The sequence below is a fragment of the Glossina fuscipes genome, unplaced genomic scaffold, assembly GCF_014805625.2.
Source record: "Glossina fuscipes isolate IAEA_lab_2018 unplaced genomic scaffold, Yale_Gfus_2 111, whole genome shotgun sequence".
NCBI classification, from domain to species: Eukaryota; Metazoa; Arthropoda; class Insecta; order Diptera; family Glossinidae; genus Glossina; species Glossina fuscipes.
The window spans coordinates 2,063,604-2,071,669 of NW_023998454.1; positions in this window are offsets into that span (position 1 = coordinate 2,063,604).

Below are 8,066 nucleotides of genomic sequence, written 5' to 3' on the forward strand. Positions count from 1 at the left end.
AAAATGTTGATTTTCGCTTTTGAGAGCCAGAAAATCTGGATACTATCTGTCAGCAGTATCTCTTGTTTACTGGTAACGATTTATGACTGGCATCATAGACTTGTAGATATCGTACGTGCTCGTAAATAATGAAATTCGAAAATATATCTCATTGCGATCAACTTTTTATGGTTGCCATAGCTTTCTTGAGTCTTGTAAGCTAAATAAATAAATGGTATTCGCGCGGAGTGTTCAATTTTATGGGAAGTATTTTAAATCTCTGTGAATGATGAAAACACAAGTAAGCAAAATAAGTGGTATAGCCCAGGCAAAGCATGAGCGCCGATAGCGGAAGAGCATATTGACGACGATAGGCTCATGCCTCCTATATGGTTTAAAGATGGAAAGGCCATGACACACTAAAAGATATGATAGTATAATTTTTCAACAGCAACGGTCGACCACCACATTCTGCAATCGTGAGTAAGTTCGACGTGCTGAAAAAAATTGATACAAGGCCATAGTCACAAAGTTGGTAAAACGAAGATTACTAAAAAAAACCCTATTCTAAAGGTGAAAGTAACTTCTTACTAAATATTTATAGGAAATATTTATTTTAAAAGAATAGCAAAGGAAATTATATTGGGAATACCGCTACGTGCACGTTTGTCCAATCTTCCTAACACATAAAAATGTTGTGCCGAAAAGACATTTGTCCATTTGGCGCGATCACCGAAGTGATCAATTTTGTAAATAAAGCAGTCTTCCAGAACTCTTTTCTGAATCGCTCTAAGGTTGACTGTTCGCCTCTTGCCATATCACGTCCTGTTGCGAGAAGTTGTTTTATGAATAATTGTGCTCCGCGGAGCACGGTAATGATTTTATTTATCTTGGACAGAGTTCGATTCATTCAACACTCCCGAAAGTTGTTATGCTCGCATGAAGAAGTCGTTATGTTATGTTTCTCATGAAGAAGTCGTGCTTTGACGAGTGCTCGCACATTAAGTAATCCTTTCTTCTAGAGAAGTAGATATGTATAAACTTTTACATGCATAATAAATTTAAAGGTTCCTTACTGCTTTGAACAATCTTTAGAAATTCGACACCAACTCATTGAAAGGGTTGAGGAGCGTTCTTAAAGCAAAAAAATATATATTTTACATCTTTTCTAATATGCGCTTCCAAATTATACCCCCAAAATAAGAAGTTCAATGTTATCTCACCATTTTTTACACACAAACATTTTATCTATGAATTTTCTGCAAAAATGTAAAATAGCGGTAGGAACTTTCGCTTCTTTCTGCATTAAATACCTAAAGATAAGCATTTCCTTTGCCTTGTTAAGAAACCAATTTGTTTTTCTTATTTAAAGGCATAGTGATCATCACTCTCAAACGAAATTAACAAAGTAACCTCAAGCCATCTTACAACGCTCATCTCATTTTGTACTGTCCTATGGTGTTTCTACACTAAGCTTCTGTGTATGTGTGCGCGTGCCTGAATAGGAAAACAATGCTGATGATGATGAGAAAGTAATTTTTAGCCTTTATCAGCGTATGCGTGCATTAGGGATTCCAGTAATTCAACACGTTTGCAAAATATATTCTCTAGTAACTGATTGGCTCAGAGATGTTGTCGCTGCGATACTGTTACTGATGACACCGCCTGATTAGTGTTAAACGTTTTTTCTATTCTTAGTGATGATAATAGCGATGATGGTGATGTTGTGGCCGCTTGTATATAAGTATTTGTTGGTCATTTCATCGTTAAAATTAGTGCCATGATTGCTTTTATTAATTTCGTTACAATCATTATCCACAGCTACGTCAGTTCAAGAATCTTAAATTAGTAAATATATTTAGCATCAGAACTCTCACTGTATCTATGTGTGTATATATTTATGAAAAGAAGAGCTTAAAACTAGAGAACGGTTAAAATTATTTTATTCAAAGTAACAAAGTCATAAATATGGTTGCCTTCCACGAGCAGTCAGTAGGCCAACGATTCAAATCCAATCTTGATAAGAACCTGCAATGTCTTATGAAGGTAGGAGGGGAAGTAGCGTACTCCATTCCAGACGTGCCAGCTTTTGCATGGCGATTGTTTCCGTATTAAGCAGCACGTCATCATGCCGAGAAATTCTCTCTCATAACTTATAGCATATCGCTGCCGTACACCTCTTAAGAATGGTCTCATTCCCTGGTTTCTGGTGTACCGGTTGTCCTTATATTGGAGGGCCTAGCATTAAGATTAGTGGCTTGTTTTCAGACTTTCTTTTATTATATATTGCGATCCAGTGGCATTTTTTAACAAATTCAGTGAGAAAAGTTTTGATTGTCCAGCGCTTGCTAACGCTTAACTAGAATAATTCAATGTGTCAAGGAACTGTGTTGTGCGCACTCCAATGCTATAATTTATACTATTACATAAAGATTAAGCGTAATATTTTCGTAATGAAAACGCAGAGACTTACAAACGTCCGCGTCAGTTTCTCTTAAAAAACCAGATATGGAATTTTATTGCTTACAGTATTAATTTTCGGCGCAGTGATATTTGCAAATTCTTGCACTAACTGGTTTCATAGTTAGTAGAAATTCATCTCTTTTACGGATTTCCATTAAAAACGCCTCCTTGTTTATCCCTGCTTTCAATATGTTTAAGCTTACATAGCACGCTACACTGACGTACTTTTAATGAACCAAATTTAACTTTTAATCTCGTAGCACCTTTAACGTTGTTGGCAGACTTTTATACAGAGTGTCCCAGAAAAATATTTACACACTTTAATACCTTTCTCTTTCTAATTTATTTTTATGCCTAATATTCGCGAACAGTTTGAGGATGAAAAAGCTTAATATTTCCAGCAAGATGGAGCAGCTTCCTACTATCGTAAGGATGTGAGAGTTTATCTCAATATAAACCTGCCGAACAGATGGACTGAACGAAGAGGTGGCAAGAGGTACAATAGAAAAATAAAGTATCAACAAATGTAATAAAAGATAAAAAATAAATGAATTAAGTGGCGATCATAAGATTCGAATACAATTCGTGTTTTTTAATATAATTTCAGTTATGAATATGTGTTTATATAATTGCATATAAAACAAATGTAGATTAGCTGTAAAAATACGCATATTAATTTATATTTTTTAAAGCATTCAATCAATTTTAATATTTAAACACAATTTTCGTATGATTGTAATCCTCAGTTTATACAATATAATTCTATTTTTATAAAAAAATATCATATAATTGTTACCAATATGTTACCTTTAGGATACGCGCTGTCAATCAACCATTAAATTAACACAATAAAAAATTAAAGCCTACAACACAAAAATTATGGTATTACAATTAAAAGGCAATGTAGGATAACGGATAAATTTTATTATAAAAGGCTATAACATATAAAATGACATACACGTAAGAAAATCGCTGAATTGTTTCTTATAACTGTATATGCGCCATTAACCCGTTTGCATTACGCGAAAAAATGGAAAATATATTCTTATCGCCAACAAGTTTTTTGATTCTATTTAAATGAAAATGTTTCCAAATATGAAAAATAAAAACAATATTGCATAAATAAGGAACTTTAAAGATTTTTATTTCACCATATAACAGATCAATGCCACGTGATAAAATGTATCTATTCTTTTCTTTTTTCTAATAAATAAACTACACAACCTTTGCAAGCTTTTTTCGATGAAGTAGTAATAAGGATTGTAAAGTAGAATAAGGATTGGAAAATCTTGACCCGCAAATTTTCGTGGTAATGATGAGCATGGTGTAAATATTGTTTTTTTTCGTGGTGTTGCTATTTTTGGTATATTTTTTCAAGTATTTCTTCCGCTTGTTTTCGCATGAAAACCTGAAATGCTCTGTCCTTATAGATAGTTTTGAAAACAACATAATTATTCAAAAGAATAATGTCGAGACAATAAAAAAATCCCTTTTTATACGTGTTCTGATAATGTCGCATAGAATGAAATTTACTGAGAAGTTGATTATCTCCATATAACAGCACCCAGATTTTTATTACGGTCTTAAGCAACTATTGACTTCACAATATTTCCTTTTGATTTGTAGATTGTTTGGTGTTCAACGTATACCGACGCTAATCATGGAGCGCTCGAAATTGCAAATAATGCAAAAAAAAACTAAAATTAACGTAACTACCCCATTAGAGTCTAAATGAAATGCTTGCACATATGCGCTCTGGTGATATATATGCGCACATATGCGCTTGCGATGCAAATGAGTGAGTCTTGTGCTAAATTTCTTATTGGAATTTTCAATTTTCTTGCAAATTTTATTTCATTTGCACATATATATTTCTACTGGGACATAATTAACAGAATAAGAAACACCATCGTCGTGCAAGGAGATGAAATTAAAATTTTTTTTGGTTTCTAAATCACGTTGGTGTCTTCGGAAATCAGCGAGCAGACCTAGTGGCCAAATCCGCAACTCCCTTACCTTTAAATGTCGATGACAAAATGCAAAAGTTTGGCCTTCAGAAGTGTATTGGAAAAAAAATTTAAAAAAAAACTGATGAAAAAACTAGACGGCACTACCATTCACGCTACTTGCATGTTAATTCGAAACTCTATCTCCAATCAACGTCGGGAAAATCAAGATTAAAATATTTGTAAGAATGCGACTTCAGCATAACTTAAGAATTGTACTCCCGCGATATGCGGTTGTGGATAATATGTGCCGATTAAACATATATTTATGAAATTCTTTTCGTCTAAATAAATTATAATAATAATAATATTAGTATTTCCGGCACGAGCGTAAGCCCACAAGTAATATATTAAATTTTTGTATTAATCTTGAAACCTAAGACCTCCATGGGAGAGAAGCAGAAAACCTAGTGCATGTGATTCTTAGAAAGATCATTACTAACTTGCTTGCTTCGGGAATGGCTTTATGATGTATTACGGTTATGGTTATTATAATTATTGTAAATAGATTGACAAGGTACAGTCATACACTGATAATGGATTTTAAAATACGGCGTTTGATTAATATACTTGACTGGCTGCTAATATAACTGGATTGTAAAACATACTTATGTTTAATAGCTTTGAAATAAATGCAATATTTGGTTCATTTATTTTTTATTGAGCTGTTATGTAATAACAGTTTTAAGTGTATTCAGGCATACGTTTAAAGCTTTTTGCATGCAACGATTATCATTGTGAATGAAAAATGTTTAATCAAAACAAATATTTTTTATGTAAACATATTAATAAATGTAAATATTTAAGCACATAATTTCATTGCCTACCTACCTAGAAACATATTTTACATATATCCATTTTATTTGTTTGACAACTTTTTGATTTTTTTCCCTTGCATGCAAATGAAATTTTAATTTAGTATCAATTACAAAAATACTAATTTAAAAAAGCTTTAATAAAAACGGTATTATATTGAACACAAAGGTATGTGCTATGTTTTTCTCATCACTCCTCTTAATCAACAATCGTAATATTCATTAACATACATTAATTGACAGTCGTAGTAGGAATATCGATAAACTATAAAATACATTTTTAAAAAGGTTTATATTTTGCTACAGCTTAAGATATTTATTATTTGTGTAGACAGATAAGTACATCTGTATATCTGACTAGATGCATAACAAGTTACTAGTTATTTCATTATAAAGACTTTCCCAGTAAATCTATTTTTATGTGGGTCAAATGTCGCGTTGTAAGCGAACACAAATCATTTTAATATTGTTTTTTTTCAAGACATGGTCAAAAATCAAAATCTATTAACCCAAACATTCATGTAGGAGTAAAAGTAAGAAATGAATTCACTAAAAATATATGTACGTATAAGTGAACAACTTTATTAAAAGTAGAAATACATTGCTCATTCCGGAAACCCATTTTATCAACCCATTTATCAATCCATTTTGCAAATATCCGACGATCTGGCTTTAAAAAGCAATATTAAACATTATTCAGTGCAAGGTCACTCAAACGAGTTTATACAGTCGACTACTATCTGCTTCGTAGAGTTTAATTCAAACGTAACAATTTCCTCAGCGTAATGTTCTCCATGTATTTTTTGTCAAAAAAGAACAATATGCCGAATATATTTGAACATTAGATAAGAAATTTACATCTGCAAGTAACTTTAACGCTAAACGCACAAACTGATGTTCAGAGGAAGGCACAGAAATATCGAAGAACAACTTTAAAATAGTTTCTTGCGGTCGACCAATGTATTGGCTCAGGGATATGAAAAAATATCCCAAACATGATCGACGTCTTGGTAACAAAGTATATCAGAAGAGAGCAATCCTCGTGTAATTCGTTACTTAATCTTCCTTCTGATCACTTTCCAACTCCCACAGAAATATATTCTGCGCTCCAACCGATGCAAAGCTGGTCAGGTCGATTCCCAAATAAAAACGCAAACTGGAATAAATAAAGATAATACGTAAGTTCACATTGACGCTGCATTCGAAAACCTCAATCACAAGCTGCGTAAATCAGTTGCATGGGCAACACTGAAATTCGAAGGTAACTAATTTATTAGTGGTACTTATGAATGTCCTACCAGTATAAAAAAATTAATGCAAGAAAAACGATCCCTTGAAAGACAATGGTAAAAATTTAAATCACCACTGTTGAAGCAAGGTTCGCCGCTGTGCGCTAGGAAATTAAAAGCTAAGATTACAACGGCCAAAACAAAAAGGATCTGCAGTCGTACCTTAATAATTTAAATATTCATGCCCTGCGCCCATGCAATTTGTGGACGCAACCAAAATAGAGTTTCCGATAACACATCCCAATGGATAATGGATTCGAAGCTGCTTCGAAAAATGCTTCGAAGTAGTAATGCGTGCAATCAGCTTGCCCACGCCGGACACGCCAGCCCAAAGCATGACAATGGCGCATAAATTGCCGATCGCCGATCAATCGACCTCGTAAGTTATAGTTAAGCACTGTCAATGACAGCCGAGACAATCCAAGACGAGGTGATTTAATGATCAATAATACCCTCCTAATGCGTGGAGAATCCGCTCGCAATAATACTATCACAAGCAGTTTCGTAGTCCGAGAAAACGGTATCCTGGTAACAAAGTATCGCTAACCGGCGAGCATAACTCTAGCGTAGCTAATGCAAGTGGTTAACAATTTAAAAATATATATGCTGGCGCAGATAACATGGCGACGAAACTGGTTCGTGACACAATGCGTTGAAACTCTTATTATACATCTTTAACGTCGTCCTCCTTACTGAGCATGGCGGCAAGGCAAATTCAATATCATATTATCATTTTGGAGCAAAGGCTCCAAAAGCGGAAAATAAGTGTTAATCTTACAAAATGTGCGCACGTTACTTTTAATTTCAGAAAGGAAACTTGCGCTCCACTAATGCTCTACAGCGTTGCAACATCCAAGAACCCAAGAGACTCAGCTCAAATACTTGGGAATTCACTAAGATTGCCGCCTCAAGTGGGCTCAACCACCATATAAATGCAAAATGAACCAAAATAAAATTGAGAACAAGCGAATTATGACGGCTGTTAAGCTCAAGTTCAGGACTGAGTCTATTAAATATATCTGTATTTATATAATGATATTATTAAACCAATATGGCTCGAAGAAAAATAATGGGGAAATGGAGCTTGTGCCTCGAACGTAGAAAAGTTGCAACGAAGACAGTCAAACATCTAGCGTATGATAACAAGTAATAAATAATACATAACTAACTCAAATATTTACATATAACATTTGCGGTCGTAACAGACGAAATTAAGAAAAGTGTACCAGACACCTCACCGAAGTAATAAGCCATCCGAATCACCTTATTCGTTGCCTTTTATTAACGGGTAAACACGCCCGCTTAAAACGAGCGATTATTACAGACTTAATAAATTAAGAGGTCGACTTAAGTAGGACATGATCTGCATTGGCAGTCATCGCCACGATTAAATTGAATATAAAGTATATAGTTATTGTAAATCCCATTAATAGGGAGATGCAATAAATACCTTAATTGAATGTTTAAAAAATAAATAAATATATGTATGTAATAAGTAAGAAATAATACAAACA